Source organism: Salvelinus alpinus, chromosome 30 (genome assembly GCF_045679555.1).
Source record: "Salvelinus alpinus chromosome 30, SLU_Salpinus.1, whole genome shotgun sequence".
Classification (NCBI taxonomy): domain Eukaryota; kingdom Metazoa; phylum Chordata; class Actinopteri; order Salmoniformes; family Salmonidae; genus Salvelinus; species Salvelinus alpinus.
In genome coordinates this window covers 30,625,641-30,644,988 of record NC_092115.1, presented here as the reverse complement: position 1 = coordinate 30,644,988, position 19,348 = coordinate 30,625,641, and positions in this window count along the sequence as shown.

Here is a 19,348-nt window from a genome sequence, read left to right as displayed (position 1 = left end):
GCTTAGTTACAGGCTCTAACCAATAGTGCAAAAAAGGTGTTAGGTGAACAATAGGTAAGTAAAGAAATAAAACAACAGTAAAAAGACAGGCTATATACAGTGTGAGGCTACAAACATATACAGGTTAGTCAGGCTGATTGAGGTAGTATGTACATGTAGATATGATTAAAGTGATTATGCATATATCATGAACAGAGAGTAGCAGTAGCGTAAAAGAGTGGTTGGCGGGTGGTGGGTGGCAGGACACAATGCAGATAGCCCGGTTAGCCAATGTGCGGGAGCACTGGTTGGTCGGCCCAATTGAGGTAGTATGTACATGAATGTATAGTTAAAGTGACTATGCATATACGATAAACAGAGAGTAGCAGCAGCGTAAAAAGAGGGGTTGGGGGGGCACACAATGCAAATAGTCCGGGTAGCCATTTGATTACCTGTTCAGGAGTTTTATGGCTTGGGGGTAAAAACTGTTGAGAAGCCTTTTTGTCCTAGACTTGGCACTCTGGTACCATTTGCCATGCGGTAGTAGAGAGAACAGTCTATGACTGGGGTGGCTGGGGTCTTTGACAATTCTTAGGCCCTTCCTCTGACACTGCCTGGTGTAGATGTCCTGGATGGCAGGCAGCTTAGCCCCAGTGATGTACTGGGCCGTACGCACTACCCTCTGTAGTGCCTTGCGGTCAGAGGCCGAGCAATTGCCATACGAGGCAGTGATGCAACCAGTCAGGATGCTCTCGATGTTGCAGCTGTAGAACCTTTTGAGGATCTCAGGTCCCATGCCAAATCTTTTTAGTTTCCTGAGGGGGAATAGGCTTTGTCGTGCCCTCTTCACAACTATCTTGGGGTGTTTGGACCATTCTAGTTTGTTGTTGATGTGGACACCAAGGAACTTGAAGCTCTCAACCTGCTCCACTACAGCCCCGTCGATGAGAATGGGGGCGTGCTCGGTCCTCCTTTTCCTGTAGTCCACAATCATCTCCTTAGTCTTGGTTACATTGAGGGATAGGTTGTTATACTGGCACCACCCGGCCATGTCTCTGACCTCCTCCCTATAGGCTGTCTCGTCGTTGTCGGTGATCAGGCCTATCACTGTTGTGTCGTACTCAAAGTTAATGATGGTGTTGGAGTCGTGCCTAGCCATGCAGTAGTGGGTGAACAGGGAGTACAGGAGGGGACTGAGCACGCACCCCTGTGAAGCTCCAGTGTTGAGGATCAGCGTGGCAGATGTGTTGCTACCTACCCTCACCACCTGGGGGTGGCCCGTCAGGAAGTCCAGGATCCAGTTGCAGAGGGAGGTGTTTTGTCCCAGGATCCTTAGCTTAGTGATGAACTTTGAGGGTATTATGGTGTTGAACGCTGAGCTGTAGTTAATGAATAGCATTCTCACATAAGTGTTCCTTTTGTCCAGGTGGGAAAGGGCAGTGTGGAGTGCAATAGAGATTGCATCATCTGTGGATCTGTTTGGGCGGTATGCAAATTGGAGTGGGTCTAGGGTTTCTGGGATAATGGTGTTGATGTGAGCCATCACCAACCTTTCAAAACACTTCATGGCTACGGACGTGAATGCTACGGGTCTGTAGTCATTTAGGCAGGTTGCCTTTGTGTTCTTGGGCACAGAGACTATGGTGGTCTGCTTAATTCAAGTATATGGGCTGCTTGATTCAAGTATAAATTATTAAAGTTACCATAGATTACCTGTTACTTGCCAAAATTACTGAAGATCCGGTAACTTTGGTAAATTTCCAGTAGCTTTCCATCCCTAGTCACAACCCCCATCTTTTTTTGTCACAACCCCCACGATTTAAATAGAATAGACAAACGCTTATGTATTTTCTCTGTCAGACATCATCAGTTATTCTTCTCCTGTAGTTATATTCACATTCAGAACTGACACTCAGCTGTCATGACATCACCGTATTATGGCTAGTGAGCTCAAAATGGTGGGCAGTGGAGTTGATAATGGATACCACAGGCAACCTGCATAAATAAAAAAGCCACAGACAACGGGGGAGAGATAGAGGCGCCATACAAGCCGACTGCACTCTATTACCTGTGAATGTGGTCCAAATTAAAATCTAATTTAGGTGGGCACCTAGATAAAAAAAAGTGTTTTGTTTCTTCAATTTGCACAACTATTCCATTCCATTAGACATCTAATTTCTTCTCGTCAGATGCTGAGTGAAATTGGCTTCCCTAAGGAGAGCTTTTTTCACTTAAAGTAATTAGTCTAGGAGAAGAACTGGGATGAGCAAGTGTGTACGTGGGTGTGCATGCATGTGAGTGTGGGAGAGAGAGTAAAAGGAAGGGAGAGAAGGAGTGAGCGAGAGAGAAAAACAGGTGAATTTATATTGTCCTCTGCTTTGATGGCTTTGTTCTTATATCTATGGTATAGTAAGGCTACAGTATGCACTCTATTTAGATGCGGCATGTCGAAAATCTCTGCTCTGGAGGGGTACTGAATGTTCATGCTTAGAATCTTATGTAATATTCATTGCCCTGTTGGTCACAATGGCACTCAGTAATGATTTGTTTTCTTGGTCTGCCAGCTGCTTCATTCTTTCTCATTCAGTGCAATGTTTTCTACCTCTCCATTCTCGCTTGCATCCCATCTCCTTAACCTAAAAACACTTGTAGCTGTTCCTCTTGGCATTGTTTTAAGTACACCCCTCCCAGTCTTTATAAAGAGTAGGGTAGGTAGAAGGCTGGAGCTGTAGAGCGTGAAGTCTGAGCAGCACCAGTAAAACAACAAAATACATGTTTATCAGTGAATGCCCCCCCACCACCACCACTACCGCCTGCTATGAGTATCTCCCTGTGCCCACTCTCATCTTATTGAACCTCAGCTCACTGACTGACTCACCCCACTGATGAATGAACACGTTTACACTGATGTGCACGTTTCAGCCCTTGGTGGTCATTACAGGCGTCAAGAAGATGATGATGGAGGGAGAGGTGGAGGAGGGAGGAGGGGGGTAGCCAGCAGGTTGTTTTTCCGTTCTATATTCACACCCCCCTGTGAGTGCCATGATTGGGCTTGACTCCGCATGAGGTCTCTTTGATTGTATCCCCTGACTCATAATACAGATAGGAACTAGGAAGAGAAAGGCTCAGATAGATAGTTCACAAAACCTCACAACTATGTTTGATTAGAGTAGCTGTGTGAGAGGGATTAGTGGTTATTCCCTCTGAAACAGCTACACCTTTTGAGTGAATCTGAAAAATACAAATTTACAGTACTATGTGTCTTGAAATACTAAATATACTATAATACTATATAATACGACGTCCTTCACTGCAATTTTGTTCATCACTGATAAATCGCATGAGGGCACTTTGCAAACCATAATTTTGCATAATCTCCTCTCAATATGTTGTGTTCTTACATAGTAACACCCAATATTACACGTTAATTAACATAAATCAGCAAAGGTCAGGCATTAACACATCTTCGAGGGCACTTAAATGTTTGGTTACGAGTTTAGTAAGTACACATCATTTTCCCGTTATGACGACTGTTTATGCTAAAACACCTACGGGTACCGACCTTTAGCAAACCAACCCATAAGGTTATGGGTAGTTGTCATCACTGATTCACAATCACATTGGTTGTTTGTTCTGCTGTACTCAGAATGTACCTGTGTATAACCTGTATATAATGAAAGCAGTAGTTAAAAGCTACGGCATTGACTGACTGGCCATGCTGAAGACAGACATTCTTATTCTCATTTCTAAACATTGTATTGCGACACTGCAATCATATCAGCTCAGTTGTCTACAGACTTTCAATTAGACTTTGAATGCATTTCCCTTTCCATTCTTATTGTTGGTAAAATGTCGATACGTAATGGTGGATCCATACCGAGGTTGAAAGTATGCTTCTGTGCATTTGCCACATTGTCAACCATGAAAATCAATGGGGGTTCAACAATACATGTGGCTATGTTGGTCATACACACAATACAACAATATGCACTCTTCTCAAAATGCATTCCACCCATAACATCAAAGAATACAGTAAATAATCACAAAATGAAGAATCTAAGTGACCTCATCAGAAATAATTGATTGGGGGGCCTCCCGGGTGGCGCAGTGGTCTAGAGCACTGCATCGCAGTGCTATGCTGCGCCACCAGAGTCTGGGTTCGCGCCCAGGCTCTGTCGCAGCCGGCCGCGACCGGGAGGTCCGTGGGGCGACGCACAATTGGCTTAGCGTCGTCCGGGTTAGGGAGGGTTTGGCCGGTAGGGATATCCTTGTCTCATCGCGCTCCAGCGACTCCTGTGGCGGGCCGGGCGCAGTGCGCGCTAACTGAGGGGGGCGGGTGCACGGTGTTTCCTCCGACACATTGGTGCGGCTGGCTTCCGGGTTGGAGGCGCGCTGTGTTAAGAAGCAGTGCGGCTTGGTTGGGTTGTGCTTCGGAGGACGCATGACTTTCGACCTTCGTCTCTCCCGAGCCCGTACGGGAGTTGTAGCGATGAGACAAGATAGTATTACTAGCGATTGGATACCACGAAAATTGGGGAGAAAAGGGGATAAAATTTATAAAAAAAAAAATAAAAAAAAAAAAGAAATAATTGATTGGGGATAGGTCATGCACTGGCCCAAATGCATCCATCCAAATAATTGAGTGATTAGTGTAAAATGTATACAGTTAATCAGATAAACACTACTCTAGTTTGACTCCAGTCCCTGTAGTCTAGGAGCAGTGTAGTCTATATGTGAGGTGTGCTGTCTAAATGGCTTGAGAGTGTGTGAGTGGTGTCGTCTGTGAGTGCAGACACACCAGAGACTCAGTGTGTGTGTGTGTGTGTCTCCAGGCCAATCACCAACTCTCTTGTTAATGAGAGTGGAGGGAGGGATCAGATCGGGAACTAAGTGATGTGGCTAGACAACACACACTGTCAGGCTGGCCAGGGCTGCCACAGTGATTGTACAACCCGCGTCACAGGGTGAACACAGCCTGCGGAGGATGAGACACGATTGGTACTTTGGGGAATTGGTCAGAGGTGCACTTTAATACCCTTCACTTTCGCTATTTACAATCACCACTGGTTCATTTACCATATACTAACACACTCAGACATACTGTACATGCAGGTTCGAGTGGTAATTCCAGGTTTCACCTGTACACAGTGATTGTAATTTCTTGGATTTTTTTGAATGATTTTTATTAGGACCCCCATTAGCCGACGCCAATGTTGACAGCTAGTCTACCTGGCGTTCAACACACAACAAAAAATACATTACAGACAAATATACCTCACAATTTACATACATTTAAAACATTAACATAGACATTACAGACGTGTATATACAGTGTATATATATATATATATAGTCAAAGTTTTTCTTTATTTTTACTATTTCCTACATTGTAGAAAAATAGTGAAGAAATCACAACTATGAAATAGCACATATTGAATCATGTAGTAACCAAAAAAGTGTTAAACAAATCAAAATATATTTCATATTTGAGATTCTTCAAAGTAGCCACCCTTTGCCTTGATGACAGTTTTGCACACTCTTGGCATTCTCTCAAACATCTTCAGGAGGAAGTCACCTGGAATGCATTTCAAATGATAGGCGTGCCTTGTTAAAAGTTAATTTGTGGAATTTCTTTCCTTCTAAATGCGTTTGAGCCAATCAGTTGTGCTGTGACAAGGTAGGGGTGGTGTACAGAAGATATCCCTATTTGGTAAAAGTCCAAGTCCATATTATGGCAAGAACATCTCAAATGCTTCACAGAGTTCAAGTAACAGGCACACCTCAACATCAACTGTTCAGAGGAGACTGCGTGAATCAGGCATTCATGGTCGAATTGCTTCAAAGCAACCACTACTAAAGAACACCAAAAATAAGAAGGGACTTGCTTGGGCCAAGAAACACAAGCATTGGACATTAGACCAGTGGAAATCTGTCCATTGGTCTGATGAGTCAAAATTTGAGATTTTTGGTTCCATCAGCCATGTCATTGTGGACGCAGAGTGGGTGAACGGATGATCTCCGTATGTGTGATTCCCACCATGAAGCAGTGATGGTGTGGGGGTGCTTTGCTGGTGACACTGTCTGAGATTTATTTAGAATTCAAGGCACACTTAACCAGCATGGCTACCACAGCATCCGGCAGCGATACTCCATCCCATCTGGTTTGGGCTGAGTGGATCTATCGTTTGTTTTTCAACAGGACAATGACCCAACACACTTCCAGGCTGTGTAAGGGCTATTTGACTAAGAAGGAGAGTGATGGAGTGCTGCATCAGATGACCTGGCCTCCAATCACCTGACCTCAACCTAATTGAGATGGTTTGGAATGAGTTGGACCGCAGAGTGAAGGAAAAGCAGCCAAAAGTGCTCAGCATATGTGGTGAAGCTGGTTGAGAGAATGCCAAGAGTGGGCAAAGCTGTCATCAGGGCAAAAGGTGGCTACTTCGAAGAATCTCAAATATGAAATCTATTTTTATTTGTTTAACACTTTTTTTGTTACTACATGATTCCATATGTGTTATTTCATAGTTTTGTTGTCTTCACTATTATTCTACTATGTAGAAAATAGTAAAAATAAAGAAAAACCCTTGAATGAGTAGGTACGTCCAAACTTTTGACTTTTACTGTATATATACATTATATACACACTACATAACCAAAAGCATGTGGACACCTGCTCATCAAAATCATGGACATTAATATGGAGTTGGTCCCCCATGTGTTGCTATAACAGCCGCCACTCTTCTGGGAAGGTCTTTCATGAAATGCTGGAACATTGCTGCGGCGACTTGAGCAACAACAGCATTAGTGAGGTATGGCACTGAAGTTGGGCGATTAGTCCTGGCTCGCAGTCAGCGTTCCAATTCATCCCAAAGGTGTTAGATGGGGTTTAGGCCAGGCCTCTGTGCAGACCAGTCAAGTTCTTCCACACCAATCTCGACAAACCATTTTTGTTTGGACCTCGCTTTATGTACGGGGGCATTGTCATACTGAAACAGGAAAGAGCCTTCCCCAAACTGTTGCCACAAAGTTGGAAGCACAAAATACCCTAGAATGTCATTGTATGCTGTAGCCTTAAGATTTCCCTTCACTGGAACTAAGGGGCCTAGCCCGTGTAACAGTATAGCTTCCGTGATCTATGTGCTTCAGCACATAGTGGTCTCTTCCTGTGAGCTTGTGTGGCCTACCACTTTGTGGCTGAGCCATTGTTGCTCCTAGACATTTCCACTTCACAATGACAGACGAAATGACTTGTTGGAAAGCTGGCATCCTATGACGATGCCATGTTGAAAGTCACTGAGCTCTTCAGTAAGGCCATTCTACTGCTAATGTTTCTATGGAGGTTGCATGGCTGTGTGCTCGATTTTATACACCTGTCAGCAACGGGTGTGACCGAAATAGACAAATACACTCATTTGAAGGGGTGTCCAAATACTGTTGTATATATAATGTAGAAGCTGTTTTTCAGTCTCTCGGTCCCAGCTTTGATGCACCTCTACTGGACTTGCCCTCTAGATGATAATGGGGTGAACAGGCCGTGGCTCGGGTGGCTGGCCTTCCTGTGACACCGGGTGCTGTAAATGTCATGGAGGGCAGGCTGATGTGTTGGGCAGACCTCACCACCCTCTGAAGAGCCTTGCGGTTACGGATGGTGCAGTTCCCATACCAGGCGGTGATACAGCTTGACAGGGTGCTCTCAATGGTAGATCTGTAAAAGTTTGTGAGGGTCATAGGGACTAAGCCAAATTTCTTCAGCCTCCTGATGTTGAAGAGGCGCTTTGCGCCTTCTTCACCACACTGGATGTGTGGGTGGACCATTTCAGATTGTCAGTGATGTGTACGCCGAAGAACTTGAAGCTTTTCACCTCCTCGATTGCGGGCCCAACGATGTGGATGGGGGTGTGCTCCCTCTGCTGTCTCCACGATCAGCTCCTTCATTTTGTCGACATTGAGCGAGGGATTATTTTCCTGGCACCGCTCCGCCAGGTTCCTAACCTCCTCCCTGTAGGGTGTCTCGTTGTTGTTAGTAATCAGGCCTACCACTGTTGTGTCATCTGCAAACTTGATGATTTAATTGGAGGCGTGCGTCGCCACGCAGACATGGGTGAACAGGGAGTACAGGAGAGGGCTGAGCACGCACCCTTGTGAGGCCCCTGTGTTGAGGATCAGCGTAGTAGAGGTGTTGTTGCCTACCTTTTCCACCTGGTGGCGGCCCGTCAGGAAGTTCAGGACCCGGTTGCACAGAGCGGGGTTCAGACCCAGGGCCCTGAGCTTAATGATAAGCTTGAAGGGTACTATGGTGTTGCAGGCTGAGCTGTAGTCAATGAACAGCATTCTTACATGGCTATTCCTCTTGTCCAGTCGGGATAGAGCAGCGTGCATTGCAATGGCGATTGCATCATCCGTGATCTATTGGGGTGGTATGAAAATTGCAGTGGGTCTAGGGTGTCGGGTATGGTGGAGGTGATATGATCCTTAACTAGCCTCTCAAATCACTTCATGGAGACAGAAATGAGTGCTACTAGGCAATAGTCATTTAATTCAGTTACCTTACATTTCTTGGTTACAGGAACAATGGTGGACATCTTGAAGCATGAGGGGAAGCAAGTGGGGGCATCAGACTGGGATGGGGAGGGATTGAATATTCCCATAAACACTCCAGCTAGCTGGTCTGCGCATGCTCTGAGGACGCGGCTAGTGATGCTGTCTGGGCTGGCAGTCTTTCGAGGGTTAACTTGCTTAAACGTCTTAATCACTCCTCGGGAATGGTCCGTGTTGGTGGCACTATGCTATCCTCAAAACGAGCGAAGGAGGTATTTAGTTTATCCGGAAGCAAGACCTCGGTGTCCGCTACGTGGCTGGCTTTCCCTTTGTAATCCGTTATTGTCTGGAGTCCCTTTCACTTACATCTCATGTCTGAGCCCGTTGAATTGCGAATTTGTTTTGCTTGCTTGATTGCCTTACGGAGGGCAGAACTTGACTGTTTGTATTCAACCATATTCCCAGTCACCTTGCCACGTTAAAATGCAGTGGTTCGCGCTTTCAGTTTTATGCGAATGCTGCCATCTATCCATGGTTTTTAGTTTGGATAGATTTGAATTGCCACAGTGGGAACAACATCCCCTATACACTTCCTGATGAAAGCAGTCACCATGTCAGTGTATACGTCAATGTTATTCTCAGAGGAAACCCGGAACATATCCCAGTCCCTGTAATCAAAATAATCTTGAAGCAAGTACTTTGATTGGTCAGACCAGCATTGAATAAACCTTAGCACGGGTACTTCATGGAGTTGTGATCTGATTTGGTGAAAGGGAGGGGGCCTTGTAGCCATCCCGGAAGAGAATAACAATGGTAGAGAGGTTTTGAAGCAAGAGTGCTGCAGGCAATGTGTTGATAGAACTTTGGTAGCGTTTTCCTCAGATTTGCTTTATTTAAGTCCCAAGCTACAATAAATAAATGCGGCCTCAGGTTATACGGTTTTCAGTTTGCACAAAGTCCAGTGTAGTTCCTTGAGAGCCGTCATGGTATCGGCTCAAGGGGGAATATACACGGCTGTGACGATGACTGAGGAGAATTCTCTCAGGAGGTAACGCATTTGATTCGGGTGAACAAATACACTTGAGTTCCTGTACATTACCACAATCACACTGTCATAACTCTCCTGTGAAGATCTGAAGGATCAGGTACCAGTGGATCCGCTCTACAACGCCCTCTCTCTCCCGCAGAGAGGGAGAGGGGGGAAGTTGGGCGTTTTATGATGGTCGTAAACACCAGCAGGAACTCTCTCTCTCCCACACAATGAAAGGGAAGTAAAAAATCCCTTGAAATTAAACACTTGAAATTAAACCACTTTCTGTCTAAATTATAAACGTGTAATATCTGAAAATGTAGCTAGCTAGACTATCTTACCAGTGGTCTGAAATCGGAGTAGATAGCCAGAGCGAATTTATCAGCTAGTACGTCTATCAACAGTTGCAGTGACATTCTATTGAAATGGATACTTACATGGAGTCTTTTGTTAAGAAATATAGCTAACTAGCTAGCTAAACAATGGACCATAATTACAACTCATGATGTTACTACCCTGCATGAATCTGCAGGTAGCTAACCAACCGGGTTCTATGTCTATAACTAGTCAAGTAAATGCGACTGAGTTACGAAGAATACGATCATACACAATGTTAGCTAGCGACCTAGCCAGCTAACGTTAGCTAGCTAACAGTACACTTGAAATTAAACCACTTTCTGTCAAAATTAGAAACATGTAATATCTGAAAATGTAGCTAGACTATCTTACCAGTATACATCATGTTTGGACAAGTCTCCTGTCTGATGCCATGCATGGTTGCCCTTAGTTTGGCGATGTATCCAGACTGGTGTTTTCTCCATCTCCTTAGCTATCATACTCGAATTCCACTGATTTCAAAACTCGGTCCTCCAGAAAGTGGAGAGCATACACATAATGTTAGCTAGCGAGCCAGACAGCTAACGTTAGCTAGCTAACAGTACACTTTAACGTGATATTAAGAGTTCATTCGGGAAAACGGTAACTCGTTAAATAAACTTTTTCCGTGGTGCCCCAGATTACTGCTTAATTAATTGTTATATGGTTAATTTAATCGCGTAATAATTAAACATAGTTTTTTGATTTCATAAAATAACAGTCAAACACATTAATGACAGCAAAGACATGACAACACCATGAGCGTTCTTTATTTTTATCTGCACGGTGTACTGAAAACCCAGCTGGCTGTATAGATGGGGACAGTATATATGGAGAGAGCCATGGTTCCGTGAAACAGAGTATGTTGCAGTCCTTGACATCTCTCTGGAAGGAGCTTGGCAACTTTATTGTCCAGGGACTGAACATTAGCGAGTAATATACTCGGAAGTGGTGGATGTTGTGCACACCTCCTGAGTCGAGCTAAAAGTCCACTCCAAATATCTAATCTCCACCGGCGGCGGAGTAGCCTCTGGGATGAGCTAATTCTCCTTGTGGGTTACGAACAAAGAATCCAATTCAGGAAAGTGTTAGGATTTATGTTTATGCACTATAGCCTGTTAGCATATTGTTTGAAGATGAATATTGTTTTGTTACACACACACACAATACAGAGGGGGGTGTGTGTGTAGGTGTGTAAGGACTGACCACCACAGGCCATAAAAGCTGTGGACAGTCTGGAGAGGGGAGGGGTGCATCACTCTGGGCCAACCAGGGTGGTTGAGAGACTGTTCAGTACCATATTAGGAATTGTTTGAGTGAAGAATTAAGGGGAGACACAAGACGGAGCTACTCTACCCAGCAACCAGATGTGGACAAAGAAAAGCGCCAAGGGGCTTGGACAAGTTCGGGTGCCCCCAAAGGCGGAGCAAGAGTATTAACCATGCTAAGTCTCTACTATGATAGGCCAACTGGACGAGTTGGGAATAAAATTGTCATAGTATAAAAACTACTATTTGAGTACATTCCACAGTTCTCTGATCTACCCTGCGCGGAGATACAGTGAACCCGTATATACGAAAATTGCATTTACCATTTATCGTTTGAGTTTAATTAAAATACTTAAAATATATTCGGTGACTCTGAATCACATGTTGTCCTGATGCCAGATTTGAACAGACGCAAATCTCTTTCAAAAGTCGTATTTCTGGTGAAAATGCTGGTGAGTTACCGCCGTTCTGATATTCAAAATGTATTTCGGCTGTATGTAATAATGCAAAAAGCGATCTGGGCTAATAATGTGATAAATAACACAGTCAGTCATTTGTATCATAGCAGTACATGTTGAATGCCCTTCCTGATATTTATTTATTAAATCTCTCAGATATAGGATAGACACTGCAGAACAAACTTCCTTTAGATTTTTTTGGGGGGACTATATATTGTTCCATTTAGTGAATCTGTTATTCAATGCATTTTGTATGGGCTAGTAGCAGTAACGCCAAATAATATTGTCATCAAATATTTTTTTTATATATATTTTTTTATACTTAAAAGGGTCTTAAAATTCAAAATCAAATAGCAAAATGATCCTTGGTTTAAAAGTACTCCAAAGCTTTTTTCCATCATATTTTATATAATTTATCTTAGTTTCATAATACAGTTTCTTCTTCTTTTTGTTCAGTTTAGTCTCATCATTTGTTAATTTACAGTAAGTTTGCTAATCACCTGTGCAGCTGGACTTTTCTAAATCTCTCTCAACCATAAAAACATGTTGTCACACCCTGACCTTAGAGATCCTTTTTATGTCTCTATTTTATTTTGGTCAGGGTGTGATTTGGGTGGGCATTCTATGTTCTGTAATTCTATGTTTTGTATTTCTTTGTTTCTGGCCGAGTGTGATTCCCAATCAGAGGCAGCTGTCTATCATTGTCTCTGATTGGGGATCATACTTAGGCTGCCCTTTTCCCTCTTTCTGTGTGGGATCTTGTTCTTTGTTTGTGTGCAGGGAGTTTGCACATCGAAGCTGTTCGGTCGTTGTATTCTTTATTGTTTTGTCCTGTTTTAGTTTCTCTATGTGATTAAATTATGTGGAACTCTAAGAACGCTGCACCTTGGTCTCCCTTCCGACAACACCCGTTACACATGTAAATTCCACATCAATCCACGAGCCTTAACAGTTCTAACAGTCAGTTTCTTAATAGGTGCATGCTTATTAATAACTGGAAGAAACTCTTTTATAAATGCATCAAGTGTCTGGATGCACCTCATTACACACATCAGACCAACATTTTTTTTTCTTTACATCTTCAACATAGGAATCATTACAAAACGTGTGATCTCTTTGACACTTTTTTAGGCCCAGCCTTTGGAAATGTGGCTTTTCTGGATATAGCCACTATATTATGGTCACTACATCCAATTGGTGTGGATACAGCTTTAGAACAAAGTTCTGCTGCATTGGTAAAGATGTGATCAATACACCTGGATGATGTAGTTCCTGTACTATTTGTAAACACAGGTAGGTTGATTGTCTTCGAGAACCCCTGTGTAAAGGTTTATTAGCTAATTCATATTGTAGTTTCTGTCAGCTGAGAGTTATTAAAATATGACCGCTTCTGTTATGTTAATCTTTCCTCAGTTAGCGCTAGGACAAATGTAGCCTACATTTTTCCGGTTTGGATGATTGTGTTATGCTGTAGCTACTTCTGTGAATGTCTGAACATTGCATCTAAAAATAAACTGCTCACATTCTGGACATAACTTTGTAGGGACTGTGTTTGTGCAAAATGATTCTGAAAAAACAGTGTGGCCAGCTCAAATGCTGTCATTCGAAACTGGACGTTCTAAATAAGCATTCTAATCACACCGGTTTGATCGTACGCTACAGGGACCACTGTAGGATGATCACACCTGTGTGTTGGTACGTGTGAAAAGGTTAAAGCTGCACAGCTGTCCTTGAGATGTCCCCCTCAGGATGTAAGCAAAGCCTCGGATGTCTCTGCCGTCCCCACTGTGTACCATGACCTCCTGGAGGTCTTCAGTAAGGCATGTGCTACTTCTCTTCCCTCGCACCGTCCTTATGATTGTGCCATTGATCTCCTCCCAGACACCACACCACCTCGTGGTCGTCTATATTCTCTATCCGGGCCAGAGACCAAGGCCACGGAGGAGTACATAGAGGAGTCTATGGCTATTGGAGACATCTGTCTGTCTTTATCTTCTGCCGGCACAGGGTTTTTCTTTGTGGAGAAGAAGGACAAGACCCTGCGTCCGTGCATTGTCTACTGGCATCTGAATGATATAACGATCAAGAATCGTTACCCCGTACCACTCCTCTCCTCGGCTTTCGAACCTCCAGCGGGCCACCATTTTTTCCAAATTGGACCTTCGGAATGCCTACTACCTGGTTCGGATATGCGAAGGAGATGAGTGGAAGACAGCATTTAACACAGCCAGTGGATATTATGAGTACCAGGTCATGCCATTTGGACTCACCAACGCCCCCGCTGTCTTCCAGGCTCTGGTAAACGATGTGCTCCGGGACATGCTCAACCATTTTGTGTTCATCTACCTTGATGACATCCTGTTTTTTTCTCGGTCTGCCCAAGAACACGTGCTTCATGTCAGACAAGTCCTTCAGCGCCTCCTGGAGAACAAATTGTTTGTGAAAGCCGAGAAGTGTGAGTGTAGAGCGGTGGAAATCTCCTTTCTGGGATATGTCATCGCTGATGGAAATGTCCAAATGGATCCTGAAAAAGGGAAAGCAGTGGTAGATTGGCCTCAACCTACGTCCAGGGTGCATTTACAATGTTTCCTGGGGTTCGCTAACTTCTACCATTGTTTCATTCGGGGCTACAGAACACTGGCGTCCCCCCTCTCGGCACTAACCTCTCCCAAAGTACCGTTCACACGGTCTCCAGCTGTCGACAGAGCCTTTGTGGACCTGAAGCATCAGTTTATCACAGCACCGATCCTCGTCCATCCGGATCCGTCTCATCAATTTGTGGTAGAGGTTGATGCTTCTGATGTTGGATAGGGGGCCATCCTGTCCCAGCGATCTGCCCAAGACCAAAAGCTCCATCCTTGTGCCTTCCTGTCCCATCGTCTCAATTCTGCAGAGAGGAACTACGATGTAGGCAACCGAGAACTCCTAGTGGTCAAGATGGCGCTGGAAGAGTGGAGGCACTGGCTGGAAGGAGCAAAACAGCCATTCTTGGTTTGGACCGACCATAAAAGTGTGGAATATCTCCGTACAGCCAAGCGCCTTAGGGCAGTTTACAATATTCAACTTCACCATTTCCTACCGCCCAGGGTACAAAAATGTGAACCCTGACGCCCTCTCCCGCCTATACAGTTCCTCTGCCATACCCTTGGTCTCGAAACCATTCTCCCTACCTCATGCCTTGCGGCTTCAGTGGATTGGGGTATTGAAACCGTAGTACACAGGGCACAACGTTCTCAGCATGAACCTGAAGGGGGCCCGGCTAACCGGTTGTTTTTCCCTAACTCAGTCCGGTCCGGGTCCTGGAATTGGTTCATTCCTCCAGGCTGACCTGTCATCCAGGTTCCCGTCGTACCCTAGCCTTCCTCCGACAACGTTTCTGGTGACCCACAATAGTTCCTGACATCTCTGCCTTCGTCGCTGCGTGCACAGTGTGTACTCAGAACAAGACTCCACGGCAAGCTACTTCTGGCCACCTTCAGCCACTACCTGTCCCTCATCATCCCTGGTCCCATATCTCTCTGTACTTTGTCACTGGACTCCCTCCGTCTGATGGCATCACTGCCATTCTGACGGTGTTGGATCAGTTCTCCAAGGCTGCCCTATTCATCCCTTACCCCAAACTACCCTCTGCCAAGGAGACGGCCCAGCTTATGGTGCAGCACGTCTTCCGGATCCATGGACTCCCAGTGGACATGGTCTCCGACTGTGGTCCTCAGTTCTGGAAGGCGTTCTGCACCCTTATTGGGTCGTCGGCCAGCCTGTCCTCTGGATTCCATCCCCAATCTAACGGCCATTTGGAGCGAGCTAACCAGGACCTGGAAACCACCTTAAGATGCCTGGTCTCCACCAACCCCACTACCTGGAGCCGACAACTGGTCTAGGTGGAGTATGCCCGGAACACCCTTCCCTGTTCATCCACGGGACTCAACCCATAGAGCAATCAAAAGGGGAATCAGCCTCTGCTCTTCCCAGAACAAGAGCAGGAGGTCAATGTACCCTCGGCCCAGATGTTTGTCCGCCACTGGAGAAGAGCTGGGGCGGCACTTCTCAAGACCAACTCCAGGTATTGTCGACAAGCGGAACGCCGGCGGACTCCAGCTCCCCGCTACCGTATTGGGCAGAAGGTATGGCTATCCACACGGGACCTGCCCCTCCCGGTGGAGTCCCGCAAATTGTCCCCTCGTTTCATTGGTCCCTTTCCCATCTCTAGAGTTTTTAGTTCCACTGCTGTTCGTCTTTTGTTACCCTGTACCCTCTGTATTTACCCTACTTTCCATGTGTCTAGGATTAACCCCGTGTCTCACGGCCCTTTGTCTTCTGTCTCCAGGCCCATCCCTCCTCCCCGTGTCATCGATGGCCATCCGGCATACACGGTGAAGCACCTCCTGGGTGTTCGACCACGGGGCAGGGGTTTCGAGTGCCTGGTTGACTGGTAGGGTTACGGCCCGGAAGAGAGGTGCTGGGTTTCCGCTAGAGACATCCTGGATCCAGCACTCATTGCCGACTTCCACCGCCGACACCCCGGTCAACCAGGTATGCGCCCAGGTAGGACGCCAGGAGGTGCCCCTAGAGGGGGGGTTTTGACCCTTGCCTGTCCTGACGCCAAACCCGCCTGCCTGACCACTCTGCCTGTTCTGACCTCGAGCCTGCCTATCCCCTTGTTCCTTTTGGACTCATACCTGATCACTGAACTCCTGCCTGTCCTGACCTCGAGCCTGCCTATCGCCTGGTACTGTTTGGACTCGCCTGTTTGGACTCGCCCGACCAGCCTTTTGCCTACCCCTTTTGTTATTATAAATATTGGAGCTCAACCATCTGCCTCCTGTGTCTGCATTTGGGTCTCGCCTTGTGCCCTTATAAGAACATCTCTGGTCATCCCTACTGCCTCTTATCTGGCACATTCATTAAATACACATGCTTAATTTGTAAATTATGTCTGAGTGTTGGAATGTGCCCCTGGCTATCTGTAAAAAACAAAAACAAAAAATGGTGCCGTCTGGTTTGCTTAATGTAAGCAATTTGAAAAGATTTTTACTTTTGATACTTAACTATATTTTAGCAATTACATTTACTTTTGATACTTAAGTATATTTAAAACCAAATACTTTTCACTTTTACTCAAGTAGTATTTTACTGGGTGACTTTCACTTTTACTTGAGTCATTTTCTATTAAGGTATCTTTACTTTTACTCAAGTATGACAATTGGATACTTTTTCCACCAGTGATTGGATATATGCTGTAGGTTCGAATCAACCCAAGATGATGAATCCTGAAGATGGAACAAAGTGCATGACAATGTGGTCCAGAGGAAGCCAGCTGTTTGTTCTCAATCCCTACCTTGCCCCATTCTTCCAAGAGCTCACTGAGTTTGAATGAAGACCTCTAGTGAGGTAAGTACACATACACACGATTTAAGCTTGATATGCCCATTGTCCCCTGTCTTTTTACCCACAGTGTAACAGCCCTGGTGCTCTCTCTCTCTCATTCTATTATTTATTTTTCTATGCTTGTCCTAGGGGTGAGAAGAGCTAACAAATCAGAATTGAGGAGGTTTGTTACGGAGCCCCATGAGAAACACCTGATGCTGCGCTGACTTCTCTCTCCTGGATGCTCTCCGGCCCAAACTGTCCTGTTGTGTTTCACCTCCTCTGGACCCACAAACAGAGTTGCCCCTGATCATAGATTGGGCTGCATCACAGCCTGATATGGCAACTCCTTCACCGCAGACCACAAGGTGCTTCAGATTGTGATACACGCAGCCGAATGTAACATTGGGTGCACACTGCCTGCCCTCCAGGACACCTACAACACCAGGGGTCGCAGGAAGGCGAAGAAGAACATCAGGGACTTCAGCAATCCAAGCCATGGCCTGTTCCCCCCGTTTCCATTAATCAGACGCGGATAGCACAGGAGCATTATGGCAAAGACTGGCCAACAATTTATACACCTAGACCATCAGGCTGCTGATAGGCACCACTACCTGTCTTTACAGTAAGGGAAATAGTACTGTAAGACATATTACAGCATATCTGGTGTAAAGCAACATTACAGTATTAAGCTGGCCACTGTGGTGCCAGTATAATGCTGTACATTTACAGGGAAAAGTTTTACAGTGCAGCTTTACTTCCTGGTCGGGGGCACCTCCATCTGCTACACCTTCAGATAGAAGAGACACTTTCAAACTCAATCCCCCCCCCCCCCCCTCAGCCATCTGGAACTAAAATAGTATTTACAGATCCCCACACGGTGCCTGAACCTGGGCACAGCAGCCAGAGAACCTGACCCAGATCTCCGCCTTGCTTTCCTGTCTCACCGCACCACAGCGTAGAGCAGAGCAGCATTATCTGTTGAACTCAGACGCACTAGCTGGAGGGATACAGACCCAGATTACTATCTTCTCTTCTCCCTCTTAAAAAGTGCAAAGTCACACAAAAAGATCTCAAGGGTAACCTAACCAGAGAGGAAAGTTTAGTGGAGGAGTTAGCTAGTAGCTCAGATGGAAAAATGTACAAACAGATAGACACAGTGAAGAGAAAGTGCTCCAATTCAAAACCAAGAGTGTTCTTTAATGCAGTATATGTATACAATTACGGCAATTATGATCATGGTTGTAATGGTTGTCAAGGAATATCCATGCCCAGCTACCCTTATGTTGGTTAGCCTCACAGTCATTCCAGTACTATTGGCACCTTGTGTCCTTGAGGCCCATTACAACAAAGAGGAAATAATCAAGGAGACTTTAGGACCTCGGCAAATCCAGATAGGACAGTCAGAATGAGAAAGACTTTGAGTAAGACCAGGCTCTTTTATCAGTACTACGCCAACTAAAGGAGAGATAGAGAGAGAGAGAGGGTGAAGGAGAGAGGGTGGGAAGGGGGGGCTAGATAGTGTGGGAACTTCGTACACATCAGTAGGACAGGAGTCTAAAGAGACATCAGTAGATAATGACTTCATCCTCTTAATATTAACTGAGTGTGTAAAAGCATGTGCCACCTCGTGAGTTTCTGAAGATACCTTTTCTAACGTATCAGAGGTATTATAGAGAGAAAGAGCAGAATAAGAGCACCATGTATGCTTTATACTGTTTAAATAATGTAAACACCATTTCACAATACCAGTGATTTTAGGTTTTAATGTGCTGTGGGTTTATGTTTGCTTATGTGTGTGGGTGAGAGAAAATGTATTTTTATGAAAATTAATAAAAAGCTCTCTCTCTCACGCTCACAGACACACGCAGGCGCATACACACACACACACACACTGAGACATCTCTCATCCATGAAGTGACTGTCATAGATAGTGGCTGTGACTGATTTGCTTGTGGGCGATGGGTGTGGGTGGGTTGATATAGTGTGTGGGAGGGTAGGAATCAACGTTGTTTCCACATAATTTGAACAAAACAATTCAATGTGATGACGTTGAATCAACATGGCAAACTGATTGGATTTGAAAAAGTCATCAACGTAAAGGGAATTCTGTATTTTTTTAACCTAAATCCAAAGACTCAACTGAATGTAAATCAAAACTAAACGCTGAACTGACATCTGTGTCCCGAATGGGAAGCTCCTATCACCGAGACATGAGGACACTGCCAGTGCAGCAAACTGTCTGCATCAAATTAAGGGCAGCAGAGTTGCATCACTGCTCTCAGCCTTTAAACTCAAACGGTAAACTTTTGCAGCCATCTCTCTTTGTT